The 16,064-nt window shown below is 41.4% G+C and overlaps 30 non-coding genes across 30 annotated transcripts; all 30 read left to right on the top strand.

The window, feature by feature from the left end:
* Positions 1–178: 178 nt before the first annotated feature.
* Positions 179–297, top strand: LOC142478642 (5S ribosomal RNA). The gene has a single exon (XR_012793376.1). It is a non-coding gene; the product is annotated as a 5S ribosomal RNA (ribosomal RNA).
* Positions 298–583: 286 nt separating this feature from the next.
* On the top strand, positions 584–702 carry LOC142478644 (5S ribosomal RNA). Its single transcript, XR_012793378.1, has one exon. It is a non-coding gene; the product is annotated as a 5S ribosomal RNA (ribosomal RNA).
* A 286-nt stretch (positions 703–988) lies between these two features.
* LOC142479595 (5S ribosomal RNA) lies at positions 989–1,107 on the top strand. The gene has a single exon (XR_012794281.1). It is a non-coding gene; the product is annotated as a 5S ribosomal RNA (ribosomal RNA).
* A 676-nt stretch (positions 1,108–1,783) lies between these two features.
* On the top strand, positions 1,784–1,902 carry LOC142478645 (5S ribosomal RNA). The gene has a single exon (XR_012793379.1). It is a non-coding gene; the product is annotated as a 5S ribosomal RNA (ribosomal RNA).
* Positions 1,903–2,188: 286 nt separating this feature from the next.
* LOC142479596 (5S ribosomal RNA) lies at positions 2,189–2,307 on the top strand. The gene has a single exon (XR_012794282.1). It is a non-coding gene; the product is annotated as a 5S ribosomal RNA (ribosomal RNA).
* Positions 2,308–2,983: 676 nt separating this feature from the next.
* LOC142478646 (5S ribosomal RNA) lies at positions 2,984–3,102 on the top strand. The gene has a single exon (XR_012793380.1). It is a non-coding gene; the product is annotated as a 5S ribosomal RNA (ribosomal RNA).
* Positions 3,103–3,388: 286 nt separating this feature from the next.
* On the top strand, positions 3,389–3,507 carry LOC142478647 (5S ribosomal RNA). The gene has a single exon (XR_012793381.1). It is a non-coding gene; the product is annotated as a 5S ribosomal RNA (ribosomal RNA).
* Positions 3,508–3,793: 286 nt separating this feature from the next.
* LOC142479597 (5S ribosomal RNA) lies at positions 3,794–3,912 on the top strand. Its single transcript, XR_012794283.1, has one exon. It is a non-coding gene; the product is annotated as a 5S ribosomal RNA (ribosomal RNA).
* A 676-nt stretch (positions 3,913–4,588) lies between these two features.
* LOC142478648 (5S ribosomal RNA) lies at positions 4,589–4,707 on the top strand. The gene has a single exon (XR_012793382.1). It is a non-coding gene; the product is annotated as a 5S ribosomal RNA (ribosomal RNA).
* Positions 4,708–4,993: 286 nt separating this feature from the next.
* Positions 4,994–5,112, top strand: LOC142478649 (5S ribosomal RNA). Its single transcript, XR_012793383.1, has one exon. It is a non-coding gene; the product is annotated as a 5S ribosomal RNA (ribosomal RNA).
* Positions 5,113–5,398: 286 nt separating this feature from the next.
* Positions 5,399–5,517, top strand: LOC142479598 (5S ribosomal RNA). Its single transcript, XR_012794284.1, has one exon. It is a non-coding gene; the product is annotated as a 5S ribosomal RNA (ribosomal RNA).
* Positions 5,518–6,193: 676 nt separating this feature from the next.
* Positions 6,194–6,312, top strand: LOC142478650 (5S ribosomal RNA). The gene has a single exon (XR_012793384.1). It is a non-coding gene; the product is annotated as a 5S ribosomal RNA (ribosomal RNA).
* A 286-nt stretch (positions 6,313–6,598) lies between these two features.
* On the top strand, positions 6,599–6,717 carry LOC142479599 (5S ribosomal RNA). Its single transcript, XR_012794285.1, has one exon. It is a non-coding gene; the product is annotated as a 5S ribosomal RNA (ribosomal RNA).
* A 676-nt stretch (positions 6,718–7,393) lies between these two features.
* LOC142478651 (5S ribosomal RNA) lies at positions 7,394–7,512 on the top strand. Its single transcript, XR_012793385.1, has one exon. It is a non-coding gene; the product is annotated as a 5S ribosomal RNA (ribosomal RNA).
* Positions 7,513–7,798: 286 nt separating this feature from the next.
* Positions 7,799–7,917, top strand: LOC142478652 (5S ribosomal RNA). Its single transcript, XR_012793386.1, has one exon. It is a non-coding gene; the product is annotated as a 5S ribosomal RNA (ribosomal RNA).
* Positions 7,918–8,203: 286 nt separating this feature from the next.
* On the top strand, positions 8,204–8,322 carry LOC142479600 (5S ribosomal RNA). Its single transcript, XR_012794286.1, has one exon. It is a non-coding gene; the product is annotated as a 5S ribosomal RNA (ribosomal RNA).
* A 286-nt stretch (positions 8,323–8,608) lies between these two features.
* On the top strand, positions 8,609–8,727 carry LOC142478653 (5S ribosomal RNA). The gene has a single exon (XR_012793387.1). It is a non-coding gene; the product is annotated as a 5S ribosomal RNA (ribosomal RNA).
* A 286-nt stretch (positions 8,728–9,013) lies between these two features.
* LOC142479601 (5S ribosomal RNA) lies at positions 9,014–9,132 on the top strand. Its single transcript, XR_012794287.1, has one exon. It is a non-coding gene; the product is annotated as a 5S ribosomal RNA (ribosomal RNA).
* A 676-nt stretch (positions 9,133–9,808) lies between these two features.
* On the top strand, positions 9,809–9,927 carry LOC142478655 (5S ribosomal RNA). Its single transcript, XR_012793389.1, has one exon. It is a non-coding gene; the product is annotated as a 5S ribosomal RNA (ribosomal RNA).
* A 286-nt stretch (positions 9,928–10,213) lies between these two features.
* LOC142478657 (5S ribosomal RNA) lies at positions 10,214–10,332 on the top strand. Its single transcript, XR_012793390.1, has one exon. It is a non-coding gene; the product is annotated as a 5S ribosomal RNA (ribosomal RNA).
* Positions 10,333–10,618: 286 nt separating this feature from the next.
* On the top strand, positions 10,619–10,737 carry LOC142479602 (5S ribosomal RNA). Its single transcript, XR_012794288.1, has one exon. It is a non-coding gene; the product is annotated as a 5S ribosomal RNA (ribosomal RNA).
* Positions 10,738–11,413: 676 nt separating this feature from the next.
* On the top strand, positions 11,414–11,532 carry LOC142478658 (5S ribosomal RNA). Its single transcript, XR_012793391.1, has one exon. It is a non-coding gene; the product is annotated as a 5S ribosomal RNA (ribosomal RNA).
* Positions 11,533–11,818: 286 nt separating this feature from the next.
* On the top strand, positions 11,819–11,937 carry LOC142478659 (5S ribosomal RNA). Its single transcript, XR_012793392.1, has one exon. It is a non-coding gene; the product is annotated as a 5S ribosomal RNA (ribosomal RNA).
* A 286-nt stretch (positions 11,938–12,223) lies between these two features.
* LOC142478660 (5S ribosomal RNA) lies at positions 12,224–12,342 on the top strand. Its single transcript, XR_012793393.1, has one exon. It is a non-coding gene; the product is annotated as a 5S ribosomal RNA (ribosomal RNA).
* A 286-nt stretch (positions 12,343–12,628) lies between these two features.
* LOC142479603 (5S ribosomal RNA) lies at positions 12,629–12,747 on the top strand. The gene has a single exon (XR_012794289.1). It is a non-coding gene; the product is annotated as a 5S ribosomal RNA (ribosomal RNA).
* A 676-nt stretch (positions 12,748–13,423) lies between these two features.
* On the top strand, positions 13,424–13,542 carry LOC142478661 (5S ribosomal RNA). The gene has a single exon (XR_012793395.1). It is a non-coding gene; the product is annotated as a 5S ribosomal RNA (ribosomal RNA).
* A 286-nt stretch (positions 13,543–13,828) lies between these two features.
* On the top strand, positions 13,829–13,947 carry LOC142478662 (5S ribosomal RNA). The gene has a single exon (XR_012793396.1). It is a non-coding gene; the product is annotated as a 5S ribosomal RNA (ribosomal RNA).
* Positions 13,948–14,233: 286 nt separating this feature from the next.
* Positions 14,234–14,352, top strand: LOC142479605 (5S ribosomal RNA). The gene has a single exon (XR_012794291.1). It is a non-coding gene; the product is annotated as a 5S ribosomal RNA (ribosomal RNA).
* Positions 14,353–15,028: 676 nt separating this feature from the next.
* Positions 15,029–15,147, top strand: LOC142478663 (5S ribosomal RNA). The gene has a single exon (XR_012793397.1). It is a non-coding gene; the product is annotated as a 5S ribosomal RNA (ribosomal RNA).
* A 286-nt stretch (positions 15,148–15,433) lies between these two features.
* LOC142479606 (5S ribosomal RNA) lies at positions 15,434–15,552 on the top strand. Its single transcript, XR_012794292.1, has one exon. It is a non-coding gene; the product is annotated as a 5S ribosomal RNA (ribosomal RNA).
* The last annotated feature ends 512 nt before the right edge of the window (positions 15,553–16,064 follow it).

The raw sequence follows: 16,064 nt of genomic DNA on the forward strand, positions 1-16,064 counted from the left end.
TTTTTTCCTCTGAAAGTTCAACACAATGCAACCTTCCAAAATAGAATTCTGACATCAAGAATTCCGTCTATAGTACATTTGAGTGCACCTGTCATTTTCTCAGTCTCTGTGTATGCATGGAGCAAGATATAGGCTCATGGATTTAAGAATGAGAGGATATCATGAGACAGCAATCTCCACCTACGGCCATACTACCTTGACAGCGCCCGATCCCGTCAGATCTCGGAAGCTAAGCAGGGTGAGGCTTGATTAGTACTGGGTTGGGAGACTGCCTGGGAATACCAGGTGCTGTAGGGGTTTTTATTTTTCGCTTCCCTAATGAAAATATACATGGCATTCCTCGCAGCAAATGAAAATGTTTCATTTCTTGCTACTTTTTTCCCGCAGTGGCAAAGAAATCTATCGTTTTTTCCTCTGAAAGTTCAACACAATGCAACCTTCCAAAATAGAATTCTGACATCAAGAATTCCGTCTATAGTACATTTGAGTGCACCTGTCATTTTCTCAGTCTCTGTGTATGCATGGAGCAAGATATAGGCTCATGGATTTAAGAATGAGAGGATATCATGAGACAGCAATCTCCACCTACGGCCATACTACCTTGACAGCGCCCGATCCCGTCAGATCTCGGAAGCTAAGCAGGGTGAGGCTTGATTAGTACTGGGTTGGGAGACTGCCTGGGAATACCAGGTGCTGTAGGGGTTTTTATTTTTCGCTTCCCTAATGAAAATATACATGGCATTCCTCGCAGCAAATGAAAATGTTTCATTTCTTGCTACTTTTTTCCCGCAGTGGCAAAGAAATCTATCGTTTTTTCCTCTGAAAGTTCAACACAATGCAACCTTCCAAAATAGAATTCTGACATCAAGAATTCCGTCTATAGTACATTTGAGTGCACCTGTCATTTTCTCAGTCTCTGTGTATGCATGGAGCAAGATATAGGCTCATGGATTTAAGAATGAGAGGATATCATGAGACAGCAACCTCCACCTACGGCCATACTACCTTGAAAGCTCCCGATCCCGTCAGATCTCGGAAGCTAAGCAGGGTGAGGCTTGATTAGTACTGGGTTGGGAGACTGCCTGGGAATACCAGGTGCTGTAGGGGTTTTTATTTTTCGCTTCCCTAATGAAAATATACATGGCATTCCTCGCAGCAAATGAAAATGTTTCATTTCTTGCTACTTTTTTCCCGGAGTGGCAAAGAAATATATTGTTTTTTCCTCTGAAAGTTCAACACAATGCAACCTTCCAAAATAGAATTCTGACATCAAGAATTCCGTCTATAGTATATTTGAGTGCACCTGTCATTTTCTCAGTCTCTGATTTAATTTCTCCATTTAAGGTAATTCTTCAAGAACGTATTTTTTTAACGGTCACAATAATACACTTATGCCTCCCATGTCATTTAGAAATATATCATACAGGCCTCAGAACACTCAGCATGTTATATGGTGAGCTTGTGGCTCACAGAGTTGGGGTGTGCAGTGTTCAAGCTGATACTTGGAAGAGATAGTGAGTTCAAATCCAAACAGGAGGAGGTTGAATATAGGCACCTCTGAAATTTTTTACTACTTTTTTCCCGCAGTGGCAAAGAAATCTATCGTTTTTTCCTCTGAAAGTTCAACACAATGCAACCTTCCAAAATAGAATTCTGACATCAAGAATTCCGTCTATAGTACATTTGAGTGCACCTGTCATTTTCTCAGTCTCTGTGTATGCATGGAGCAAGATATAGGCTCATGGATTTAAGAATGAGAGGATATCATGAGACAGCAATCTCCACCTACGGCCATACTACCTTGACAGCGCCCGATCCCGTCAGATCTCGGAAGCTAAGCAGGGTGAGGCTTGATTAGTACTGGGTTGGGAGACTGCCTGGGAATACCAGGTGCTGTAGGGGTTTTTATTTTTCGCTTCCCTAATGAAAATATACATGGCATTCCTCGCAGCAAATGAAAATGTTTCATTTCTTGCTACTTTTTTCCCGCAGTGGCAAAGAAATCTATCGTTTTTTCCTCTGAAAGTTCAACACAATGCAACCTTCCAAAATAGAATTCTGACATCAAGAATTCCGTCTATAGTACATTTGAGTGCACCTGTCATTTTCTCAGTCTCTGTGTATGCATGGAGCAAGATATAGGCTCATGGATTTAAGAATGAGAGGATATCATGAGACAGCAACCTCCACCTACGGCCATACTACCTTGAAAGCTCCCGATCCCGTCAGATCTCGGAAGCTAAGCAGGGTGAGGCTTGATTAGTACTGGGTTGGGAGACTGCCTGGGAATACCAGGTGCTGTAGGGGTTTTTATTTTTCGCTTCCCTAATGAAAATATACATGGCATTCCTCGCAGCAAATGAAAATGTTTCATTTCTTGCTACTTTTTTCCCGGAGTGGCAAAGAAATATATTGTTTTTTCCTCTGAAAGTTCAACACAATGCAACCTTCCAAAATAGAATTCTGACATCAAGAATTCCGTCTATAGTATATTTGAGTGCACCTGTCATTTTCTCAGTCTCTGATTTAATTTCTCCATTTAAGGTAATTCTTCAAGAACGTATTTTTTTAACGGTCACAATAATACACTTATGCCTCCCATGTCATTTAGAAATATATCATACAGGCCTCAGAACACTCAGCATGTTATATGGTGAGCTTGTGGCTCACAGAGTTGGGGTGTGCAGTGTTCAAGCTGATACTTGGAAGAGATAGTGAGTTCAAATCCAAACAGGAGGAGGTTGAATATAGGCACCTCTGAAATTTTTTACTACTTTTTTCCCGCAGTGGCAAAGAAATCTATCGTTTTTTCCTCTGAAAGTTCAACACAATGCAACCTTCCAAAATAGAATTCTGACATCAAGAATTCCGTCTATAGTACATTTGAGTGCACCTGTCATTTTCTCAGTCTCTGTGTATGCATGGAGCAAGATATAGGCTCATGGATTTAAGAATGAGAGGATATCATGAGACAGCAATCTCCACCTACGGCCATACTACCTTGACAGCGCCCGATCCCGTCAGATCTCGGAAGCTAAGCAGGGTGAGGCTTGATTAGTACTGGGTTGGGAGACTGCCTGGGAATACCAGGTGCTGTAGGGGTTTTTATTTTTCGCTTCCCTAATGAAAATATACATGGCATTCCTCGCAGCAAATGAAAATGTTTCATTTCTTGCTACTTTTTTCCCGCAGTGGCAAAGAAATCTATCGTTTTTTCCTCTGAAAGTTCAACACAATGCAACCTTCCAAAATAGAATTCTGACATCAAGAATTCCGTCTATAGTACATTTGAGTGCACCTGTCATTTTCTCAGTCTCTGTGTATGCATGGAGCAAGATATAGGCTCATGGATTTAAGAATGAGAGGATATCATGAGACAGCAATCTCCACCTACGGCCATACTACCTTGACAGCGCCCGATCCCGTCAGATCTCGGAAGCTAAGCAGGGTGAGGCTTGATTAGTACTGGGTTGGGAGACTGCCTGGGAATACCAGGTGCTGTAGGGGTTTTTATTTTTCGCTTCCCTAATGAAAATATACATGGCATTCCTCGCAGCAAATGAAAATGTTTCATTTCTTGCTACTTTTTTCCCGCAGTGGCAAAGAAATCTATCGTTTTTTCCTCTGAAAGTTCAACACAATGCAACCTTCCAAAATAGAATTCTGACATCAAGAATTCCGTCTATAGTACATTTGAGTGCACCTGTCATTTTCTCAGTCTCTGTGTATGCATGGAGCAAGATATAGGCTCATGGATTTAAGAATGAGAGGATATCATGAGACAGCAACCTCCACCTACGGCCATACTACCTTGAAAGCTCCCGATCCCGTCAGATCTCGGAAGCTAAGCAGGGTGAGGCTTGATTAGTACTGGGTTGGGAGACTGCCTGGGAATACCAGGTGCTGTAGGGGTTTTTATTTTTCGCTTCCCTAATGAAAATATACATGGCATTCCTCGCAGCAAATGAAAATGTTTCATTTCTTGCTACTTTTTTCCCGGAGTGGCAAAGAAATATATTGTTTTTTCCTCTGAAAGTTCAACACAATGCAACCTTCCAAAATAGAATTCTGACATCAAGAATTCCGTCTATAGTATATTTGAGTGCACCTGTCATTTTCTCAGTCTCTGATTTAATTTCTCCATTTAAGGTAATTCTTCAAGAACGTATTTTTTTAACGGTCACAATAATACACTTATGCCTCCCATGTCATTTAGAAATATATCATACAGGCCTCAGAACACTCAGCATGTTATATGGTGAGCTTGTGGCTCACAGAGTTGGGGTGTGCAGTGTTCAAGCTGATACTTGGAAGAGATAGTGAGTTCAAATCCAAACAGGAGGAGGTTGAATATAGGCACCTCTGAAATTTTTTACTACTTTTTTCCCGCAGTGGCAAAGAAATCTATCGTTTTTTCCTCTGAAAGTTCAACACAATGCAACCTTCCAAAATAGAATTCTGACATCAAGAATTCCGTCTATAGTACATTTGAGTGCACCTGTCATTTTCTCAGTCTCTGTGTATGCATGGAGCAAGATATAGGCTCATGGATTTAAGAATGAGAGGATATCATGAGACAGCAATCTCCACCTACGGCCATACTACCTTGACAGCGCCCGATCCCGTCAGATCTCGGAAGCTAAGCAGGGTGAGGCTTGATTAGTACTGGGTTGGGAGACTGCCTGGGAATACCAGGTGCTGTAGGGGTTTTTATTTTTCGCTTCCCTAATGAAAATATACATGGCATTCCTCGCAGCAAATGAAAATGTTTCATTTCTTGCTACTTTTTTCCCGCAGTGGCAAAGAAATCTATCGTTTTTTCCTCTGAAAGTTCAACACAATGCAACCTTCCAAAATAGAATTCTGACATCAAGAATTCCGTCTATAGTACATTTGAGTGCACCTGTCATTTTCTCAGTCTCTGTGTATGCATGGAGCAAGATATAGGCTCATGGATTTAAGAATGAGAGGATATCATGAGACAGCAATCTCCACCTACGGCCATACTACCTTGACAGCGCCCGATCCCGTCAGATCTCGGAAGCTAAGCAGGGTGAGGCTTGATTAGTACTGGGTTGGGAGACTGCCTGGGAATACCAGGTGCTGTAGGGGTTTTTATTTTTCGCTTCCCTAATGAAAATATACATGGCATTCCTCGCAGCAAATGAAAATGTTTCATTTCTTGCTACTTTTTTCCCGCAGTGGCAAAGAAATCTATCGTTTTTTCCTCTGAAAGTTCAACACAATGCAACCTTCCAAAATAGAATTCTGACATCAAGAATTCCGTCTATAGTACATTTGAGTGCACCTGTCATTTTCTCAGTCTCTGTGTATGCATGGAGCAAGATATAGGCTCATGGATTTAAGAATGAGAGGATATCATGAGACAGCAACCTCCACCTACGGCCATACTACCTTGAAAGCTCCCGATCCCGTCAGATCTCGGAAGCTAAGCAGGGTGAGGCTTGATTAGTACTGGGTTGGGAGACTGCCTGGGAATACCAGGTGCTGTAGGGGTTTTTATTTTTCGCTTCCCTAATGAAAATATACATGGCATTCCTCGCAGCAAATGAAAATGTTTCATTTCTTGCTACTTTTTTCCCGGAGTGGCAAAGAAATATATTGTTTTTTCCTCTGAAAGTTCAACACAATGCAACCTTCCAAAATAGAATTCTGACATCAAGAATTCCGTCTATAGTATATTTGAGTGCACCTGTCATTTTCTCAGTCTCTGATTTAATTTCTCCATTTAAGGTAATTCTTCAAGAACGTATTTTTTTAACGGTCACAATAATACACTTATGCCTCCCATGTCATTTAGAAATATATCATACAGGCCTCAGAACACACAGCATGTTATATGGTGAGCTTGTGGCTCACAGAGTTGGGGTGTGCAGTGTTCAAGCTGATACTTGGAAGAGATAGTGAGTTCAAATCCAAACAGGAGGAGGTTGAATATAGGCACCTCTGAAATTTTTTACTACTTTTTTCCCGCAGTGGCAAAGAAATCTATCGTTTTTTCCTCTGAAAGTTCAACACAATGCAACCTTCCAAAATAGAATTCTGACATCAAGAATTCCGTCTATAGTACATTTGAGTGCACCTGTCATTTTCTCAGTCTCTGTGTATGCATGGAGCAAGATATAGGCTCATGGATTTAAGAATGAGAGGATATCATGAGACAGCAATCTCCACCTACGGCCATACTACCTTGACAGCGCCCGATCCCGTCAGATCTCGGAAGCTAAGCAGGGTGAGGCTTGATTAGTACTGGGTTGGGAGACTGCCTGGGAATACCAGGTGCTGTAGGGGTTTTTATTTTTCGCTTCCCTAATGAAAATATACATGGCATTCCTCGCAGCAAATGAAAATGTTTCATTTCTTGCTACTTTTTTCCCGCAGTGGCAAAGAAATCTATCGTTTTTTCCTCTGAAAGTTCAACACAATGCAACCTTCCAAAATAGAATTCTGACATCAAGAATTCCGTCTATAGTACATTTGAGTGCACCTGTCATTTTCTCAGTCTCTGTGTATGCATGGAGCAAGATATAGGCTCATGGATTTAAGAATGAGAGGATATCATGAGACAGCAACCTCCACCTACGGCCATACTACCTTGAAAGCTCCCGATCCCGTCAGATCTCGGAAGCTAAGCAGGGTGAGGCTTGATTAGTACTGGGTTGGGAGACTGCCTGGGAATACCAGGTGCTGTAGGGGTTTTTATTTTTCGCTTCCCTAATGAAAATATACATGGCATTCCTCGCAGCAAATGAAAATGTTTCATTTCTTGCTACTTTTTTCCCGGAGTGGCAAAGAAATATATTGTTTTTTCCTCTGAAAGTTCAACACAATGCAACCTTCCAAAATAGAATTCTGACATCAAGAATTCCGTCTATAGTATATTTGAGTGCACCTGTCATTTTCTCAGTCTCTGATTTAATTTCTCCATTTAAGGTAATTCTTCAAGAACGTATTTTTTTAACGGTCACAATAATACACTTATGCCTCCCATGTCATTTAGAAATATATCATACAGGCCTCAGAACACTCAGCATGTTATATGGTGAGCTTGTGGCTCACAGAGTTGGGGTGTGCAGTGTTCAAGCTGATACTTGGAAGAGATAGTGAGTTCAAATCCAAACAGGAGGAGGTTGAATATAGGCACCTCTGAAATTTTTTACTACTTTTTTCCCGCAGTGGCAAAGAAATCTATCGTTTTTTCCTCTGAAAGTTCAACACAATGCAACCTTCCAAAATAGAATTCTGACATCAAGAATTCCGTCTATAGTACATTTGAGTGCACCTGTCATTTTCTCAGTCTCTGTGTATGCATGGAGCAAGATATAGGCTCATGGATTTAAGAATGAGAGGATATCATGAGACAGCAATCTCCACCTACGGCCATACTACCTTGACAGCGCCCGATCCCGTCAGATCTCGGAAGCTAAGCAGGGTGAGGCTTGATTAGTACTGGGTTGGGAGACTGCCTGGGAATACCAGGTGCTGTAGGGGTTTTTATTTTTCGCTTCCCTAATGAAAATATACATGGCATTCCTCGCAGCAAATGAAAATGTTTCATTTCTTGCTACTTTTTTCCCGCAGTGGCAAAGAAATCTATCGTTTTTTCCTCTGAAAGTTCAACACAATGCAACCTTCCAAAATAGAATTCTGACATCAAGAATTCCGTCTATAGTACATTTGAGTGCACCTGTCATTTTCTCAGTCTCTGTGTATGCATGGAGCAAGATATAGGCTCATGGATTTAAGAATGAGAGGATATCATGAGACAGCAATCTCCACCTACGGCCATACTACCTTGACAGCGCCCGATCCCGTCAGATCTCGGAAGCTAAGCAGGGTGAGGCTTGATTAGTACTGGGTTGGGAGACTGCCTGGGAATACCAGGTGCTGTAGGGGTTTTTATTTTTCGCTTCCCTAATGAAAATATACATGGCATTCCTCGCAGCAAATGAAAATGTTTCATTTCTTGCTACTTTTTTCCCGCAGTGGCAAAGAAATCTATCGTTTTTTCCTCTGAAAGTTCAACACAATGCAACCTTCCAAAATAGAATTCTGACATCAAGAATTCCGTCTATAGTACATTTGAGTGCACCTGTCATTTTCTCAGTCTCTGTGTATGCATGGAGCAAGATATAGGCTCATGGATTTAAGAATGAGAGGATATCATGAGACAGCAACCTCCACCTACGGCCATACTACCTTGAAAGCTCCCGATCCCGTCAGATCTCGGAAGCTAAGCAGGGTGAGGCTTGATTAGTACTGGGTTGGGAGACTGCCTGGGAATACCAGGTGCTGTAGGGGTTTTTATTTTTCGCTTCCCTAATGAAAATATACATGGCATTCCTCGCAGCAAATGAAAATGTTTCATTTCTTGCTACTTTTTTCCCGGAGTGGCAAAGAAATATATTGTTTTTTCCTCTGAAAGTTCAACACAATGCAACCTTCCAAAATAGAATTCTGACATCAAGAATTCCGTCTATAGTACATTTGAGTGCACCTGTCATTTTCTCAGTCTCTGTGTATGCATGGAGCAAGATATAGGCTCATGGATTTAAGAATGAGAGGATATCATGAGACAGCAATCTCCACCTACGGCCATACTACCTTGACAGCGCCCGATCCCGTCAGATCTCGGAAGCTAAGCAGGGTGAGGCTTGATTAGTACTGGGTTGGGAGACTGCCTGGGAATACCAGGTGCTGTAGGGGTTTTTATTTTTCGCTTCCCTAATGAAAATATACATGGCATTCCTCGCAGCAAATGAAAATGTTTCATTTCTTGCTACTTTTTTCCCGCAGTGGCAAAGAAATCTATCGTTTTTTCCTCTGAAAGTTCAACACAATGCAACCTTCCAAAATAGAATTCTGACATCAAGAATTCCGTCTATAGTACATTTGAGTGCACCTGTCATTTTCTCAGTCTCTGTGTATGCATGGAGCAAGATATAGGCTCATGGATTTAAGAATGAGAGGATATCATGAGACAGCAACCTCCACCTACGGCCATACTACCTTGAAAGCTCCCGATCCCGTCAGATCTCGGAAGCTAAGCAGGGTGAGGCTTGATTAGTACTGGGTTGGGAGACTGCCTGGGAATACCAGGTGCTGTAGGGGTTTTTATTTTTCGCTTCCCTAATGAAAATATACATGGCATTCCTCGCAGCAAATGAAAATGTTTCATTTCTTGCTACTTTTTTCCCGGAGTGGCAAAGAAATATATTGTTTTTTCCTCTGAAAGTTCAACACAATGCAACCTTCCAAAATAGAATTCTGACATCAAGAATTCCGTCTATAGTATATTTGAGTGCACCTGTCATTTTCTCAGTCTCTGATTTAATTTCTCCATTTAAGGTAATTCTTCAAGAACGTATTTTTTTAACGGTCACAATAATACACTTATGCCTCCCATGTCATTTAGAAATATATCATACAGGCCTCAGAACACTCAGCATGTTATATGGTGAGCTTGTGGCTCACAGAGTTGGGGTGTGCAGTGTTCAAGCTGATACTTGGAAGAGATAGTGAGTTCAAATCCAAACAGGAGGAGGTTGAATATAGGCACCTCTGAAATTTTTTACTACTTTTTTCCCGCAGTGGCAAAGAAATCTATCGTTTTTTCCTCTGAAAGTTCAACACAATGCAACCTTCCAAAATAGAATTCTGACATCAAGAATTCCGTCTATAGTACATTTGAGTGCACCTGTCATTTTCTCAGTCTCTGTGTATGCATGGAGCAAGATATAGGCTCATGGATTTAAGAATGAGAGGATATCATGAGACAGCAATCTCCACCTACGGCCATACTACCTTGACAGCGCCCGATCCCGTCAGATCTCGGAAGCTAAGCAGGGTGAGGCTTGATTAGTACTGGGTTGGGAGACTGCCTGGGAATACCAGGTGCTGTAGGGGTTTTTATTTTTCGCTTCCCTAATGAAAATATACATGGCATTCCTCGCAGCAAATGAAAATGTTTCATTTCTTGCTACTTTTTTCCCGCAGTGGCAAAGAAATCTATCGTTTTTTCCTCTGAAAGTTCAACACAATGCAACCTTCCAAAATAGAATTCTGACATCAAGAATTCCGTCTATAGTACATTTGAGTGCACCTGTCATTTTCTCAGTCTCTGTGTATGCATGGAGCAAGATATAGGCTCATGGATTTAAGAATGAGAGGATATCATGAGACAGCAATCTCCACCTACGGCCATACTACCTTGACAGCGCCCGATCCCGTCAGATCTCGGAAGCTAAGCAGGGTGAGGCTTGATTAGTACTGGGTTGGGAGACTGCCTGGGAATACCAGGTGCTGTAGGGGTTTTTATTTTTCGCTTCCCTAATGAAAATATACATGGCATTCCTCGCAGCAAATGAAAATGTTTCATTTCTTGCTACTTTTTTCCCGCAGTGGCAAAGAAATCTATCGTTTTTTCCTCTGAAAGTTCAACACAATGCAACCTTCCAAAATAGAATTCTGACATCAAGAATTCCGTCTATAGTACATTTGAGTGCACCTGTCATTTTCTCAGTCTCTGTGTATGCATGGAGCAAGATATAGGCTCATGGATTTAAGAATGAGAGGATATCATGAGACAGCAACCTCCACCTACGGCCATACTACCTTGAAAGCTCCCGATCCCGTCAGATCTCGGAAGCTAAGCAGGGTGAGGCTTGATTAGTACTGGGTTGGGAGACTGCCTGGGAATACCAGGTGCTGTAGGGGTTTTTATTTTTCGCTTCCCTAATGAAAATATACATGGCATTCCTCGCAGCAAATGAAAATGTTTCATTTCTTGCTACTTTTTTCCCGGAGTGGCAAAGAAATATATTGTTTTTTCCTCTGAAAGTTCAACACAATGCAACCTTCCAAAATAGAATTCTGACATCAAGAATTCCGTCTATAGTATATTTGAGTGCACCTGTCATTTTCTCAGTCTCTGATTTAATTTCTCCATTTAAGGTAATTCTTCAAGAACGTATTTTTTTAACGGTCACAATAATACACTTATGCCTCCCATGTCATTTAGAAATATATCATACAGGCCTCAGAACACTCAGCATGTTATATGGTGAGCTTGTGGCTCACAGAGTTGGGGTGTGCAGTGTTCAAGCTGATACTTGGAAGAGATAGTGAGTTCAAATCCAAACAGGAGGAGGTTGAATATAGGCACCTCTGAAATTTTTTACTACTTTTTTCCCGCAGTGGCAAAGAAATCTATCGTTTTTTCCTCTGAAAGTTCAACACAATGCAACCTTCCAAAATAGAATTCTGACATCAAGAATTCCGTCTATAGTACATTTGAGTGCACCTGTCATTTTCTCAGTCTCTGTGTATGCATGGAGCAAGATATAGGCTCATGGATTTAAGAATGAGAGGATATCATGAGACAGCAATCTCCACCTACGGCCATACTACCTTGACAGCGCCCGATCCCGTCAGATCTCGGAAGCTAAGCAGGGTGAGGCTTGATTAGTACTGGGTTGGGAGACTGCCTGGGAATACCAGGTGCTGTAGGGGTTTTTATTTTTCGCTTCCCTAATGAAAATATACATGGCATTCCTCGCAGCAAATGAAAATGTTTCATTTCTTGCTACTTTTTTCCCGCAGTGGCAAAGAAATCTATCGTTTTTTCCTCTGAAAGTTCAACACAATGCAACCTTCCAAAATAGAATTCTGACATCAAGAATTCCGTCTATAGTACATTTGAGTGCACCTGTCATTTTCTCAGTCTCTGTGTATGCATGGAGCAAGATATAGGCTCATGGATTTAAGAATGAGAGGATATCATGAGACAGCAATCTCCACCTACGGCCATACTACCTTGACAGCGCCCGATCCCGTCAGATCTCGGAAGCTAAGCAGGGTGAGGCTTGATTAGTACTGGGTTGGGAGACTGCCTGGGAATACCAGGTGCTGTAGGGGTTTTTATTTTTCGCTTCCCTAATGAAAATATACATGGCATTCCTCGCAGCAAATGAAAATGTTTCATTTCTTGCTACTTTTTTCCCGCAGTGGCAAAGAAATCTATCGTTTTTTCCTCTGAAAGTTCAACACAATGCAACCTTCCAAAATAGAATTCTGACATCAAGAATTCCGTCTATAGTACATTTGAGTGCACCTGTCATTTTCTCAGTCTCTGTGTATGCATGGAGCAAGATATAGGCTCATGGATTTAAGAATGAGAGGATATCATGAGACAGCAATCTCCACCTACGGCCATACTACCTTGACAGCGCCCGATCCCGTCAGATCTCGGAAGCTAAGCAGGGTGAGGCTTGATTAGTACTGGGTTGGGAGACTGCCTGGGAATACCAGGTGCTGTAGGGGTTTTTATTTTTCGCTTCCCTAATGAAAATATACATGGCATTCCTCGCAGCAAATGAAAATGTTTCATTTCTTGCTACTTTTTTCCCGCAGTGGCAAAGAAATCTATCGTTTTTTCCTCTGAAAGTTCAACACAATGCAACCTTCCAAAATAGAATTCTGACATCAAGAATTCCGTCTATAGTACATTTGAGTGCACCTGTCATTTTCTCAGTCTCTGTGTATGCATGGAGCAAGATATAGGCTCATGGATTTAAGAATGAGAGGATATCATGAGACAGCAACCTCCACCTACGGCCATACTACCTTGAAAGCTCCCGATCCCGTCAGATCTCGGAAGCTAAGCAGGGTGAGGCTTGATTAGTACTGGGTTGGGAGACTGCCTGGGAATACCAGGTGCTGTAGGGGTTTTTATTTTTCGCTTCCCTAATGAAAATATACATGGCATTCCTCGCAGCAAATGAAAATGTTTCATTTCTTGCTACTTTTTTCCCGGAGTGGCAAAGAAATATATTGTTTTTTCCTCTGAAAGTTCAACACAATGCAACCTTCCAAAATAGAATTCTGACATCAAGAATTCCGTCTATAGTATATTTGAGTGCACCTGTCATTTTCTCAGTCTCTGATTTAATTTCTCCATTTAAGGTAATTCTTCAAGAACGTATTTTTTTAACGGTCACAATAATACACTTATGCCTCCCATGTCATTTAGAAATATATCATACAGGCCTCAGAACACTCAGCATGTTATATGGTGAGCTTGTGGCTCACAGAGTTGGGGTGTGCAGTGTTCAAGCTGATACTTGGAAGAGATAGTGAGTTCAAATCCAAACAGGAGGAGGTTGAATATAGGCACCTCTGAAATTTTTTACTACTTTTTTCCCGCAGTGGCAAAGAAATCTATCGTTTTTTCCTCTGAAAGTTCAACACAATGCAACCTTCCAAAATAGAATTCTGACATCAAGAATTCCGTCTATAGTACATTTGAGTGCACCTGTCATTTTCTCAGTCTCTGTGTATGCATGGAGCAAGATATAGGCTCATGGATTTAAGAATGAGAGGATATCATGAGACAGCAATCTCCACCTACGGCCATACTACCTTGACAGCGCCCGATCCCGTCAGATCTCGGAAGCTAAGCAGGGTGAGGCTTGATTAGTACTGGGTTGGGAGACTGCCTGGGAATACCAGGTGCTGTAGGGGTTTTTATTTTTCGCTTCCCTAATGAAAATATACATGGCATTCCTCGCAGCAAATGAAAATGTTTCATTTCTTGCTACTTTTTTCCCGCAGTGGCAAAGAAATCTATCGTTTTTTCCTCTGAAAGTTCAACACAATGCAACCTTCCAAAATAGAATTCTGACATCAAGAATTCCGTCTATAGTACATTTGAGTGCACCTGTCATTTTCTCAGTCTCTGTGTATGCATGGAGCAAGATATAGGCTCATGGATTTAAGAATGAGAGGATATCATGAGACAGCAATCTCCACCTACGGCCATACTACCTTGACAGCGCCCGATCCCGTCAGATCTCGGAAGCTAAGCAGGGTGAGGCTTGATTAGTACTGGGTTGGGAGACTGCCTGGGAATACCAGGTGCTGTAGGGGTTTTTATTTTTCGCTTCCCTAATGAAAATATACATGGCATTCCTCGCAGCAAATGAAAATGTTTCATTTCTTGCTACTTTTTTCCCGCAGTGGCAAAGAAATCTATCGTTTTTTCCTCTGAAAGTTCAACACAATGCAACCTTCCAAAATAGAATTCTGACATCAAGAATTCCGTCTATAGTACATTTGAGTGCACCTGTCATTTTCTCAGTCTCTGTGTATGCATGGAGCAAGATATAGGCTCATGGATTTAAGAATGAGAGGATATCATGAGACAGCAACCTCCACCTACGGCCATACTACCTTGAAAGCTCCCGATCCCGTCAGATCTCGGAAGCTAAGCAGGGTGAGGCTTGATTAGTACTGGGTTGGGAGACTGCCTGGGAATACCAGGTGCTGTAGGGGTTTTTATTTTTCGCTTCCCTAATGAAAATATACATGGCATTCCTCGCAGCAAATGAAAATGTTTCATTTCTTGCTACTTTTTTCCCGGAGTGGCAAAGAAATATATTGTTTTTTCCTCTGAAAGTTCAACACAATGCAACCTTCCAAAATAGAATTCTGACATCAAGAATTCCGTCTATAGTATATTTGAGTGCACCTGTCATTTTCTCAGTCTCTGATTTAATTTCTCCATTTAAGGTAATTCTTCAAGAACGTATTTTTTTAACGGTCACAATAATACACTTATGCCTCCCATGTCATTTAGAAATATATCATACAGGCCTCAGAACACACAGCATGTTATATGGTGAGCTTGTGGCTCACAGAGTTGGGGTGTGCAGTGTTCAAGCTGATACTTGGAAGAGATAGTGAGTTCAAATCCAAACAGGAGGAGGTTGAATATAGGCACCTCTGAAATTTTTTACTACTTTTTTCCCGCAGTGGCAAAGAAATCTATCGTTTTTTCCTCTGAAAGTTCAACACAATGCAACCTTCCAAAATAGAATTCTGACATCAAGAATTCCGTCTATAGTACATTTGAGTGCACCTGTCATTTTCTCAGTCTCTGTGTATGCATGGAGCAAGATATAGGCTCATGGATTTAAGAATGAGAGGATATCATGAGACAGCAATCTCCACCTACGGCCATACTACCTTGACAGCGCCCGATCCCGTCAGATCTCGGAAGCTAAGCAGGGTGAGGCTTGATTAGTACTGGGTTGGGAGACTGCCTGGGAATACCAGGTGCTGTAGGGGTTTTTATTTTTCGCTTCCCTAATGAAAATATACATGGCATTCCTCGCAGCAAATGAAAATGTTTCATTTCTTGCTACTTTTTTCCCGCAGTGGCAAAGAAATCTATCGTTTTTTCCTCTGAAAGTTCAACACAATGCAACCTTCCAAAATAGAATTCTGACATCAAGAATTCCGTCTATAGTACATTTGAGTGCACCTGTCATTTTCTCAGTCTCTGTGTATGCATGGAGCAAGATATAGGCTCATGGATTTAAGAATGAGAGGATATCATGAGACAGCAACCTCCACCTACGGCCATACTACCTTGAAAGCTCCCGATCCCGTCAGATCTCGGAAGCTAAGCAGGGTGAGGCTTGATTAGTACTGGGTTGGGAGACTGCCTGGGAATACCAGGTGCTGTAGGGGTTTTTATTTTTCGCTTCCCTAATGAAAATATACATGGCATTCCTCGCAGCAAATGAAAATGTTTCATTTCTTGCTACTTTTTTCCCGGAGTGGCAAAGAAATATATTGTTTTTTCCTCTGAAAGTTCAACACAATGCAACCTTCCAAAATAGAATTCTGACATCAAGAATTCCGTCTATAGTATATTTGAGTGCACCTGTCATTTTCTCAGTCTCTGATTTAATTTCTCCATTTAAGGTAATTCTTCAAGAACGTATTTTTTTAACGGTCACAATAATACACTTATGCCTCCCATGTCATTTAGAAATATATCATACAGGCCTCAGAACACTCAGCATGTTATATGGTGAGCTTGTGGCTCACAGAGTTGGGGTGTGCAGTGTTCAAGCTGATACTTGGAAGAGATAGTGAGTTCAAATCCAAACAGGAGGAGGTTGAATATAGGCACCTCTGAAATTTTTTACTACTTTTTTCCCGCAGTGGCAAAGAAATCTATCGTTTTTTCCTCTGAA

This window comes from Ascaphus truei, unplaced genomic scaffold (genome assembly GCF_040206685.1).
Source record: "Ascaphus truei isolate aAscTru1 unplaced genomic scaffold, aAscTru1.hap1 HAP1_SCAFFOLD_240, whole genome shotgun sequence".
Classification (NCBI taxonomy): Eukaryota; Metazoa; Chordata; class Amphibia; order Anura; family Ascaphidae; genus Ascaphus; species Ascaphus truei.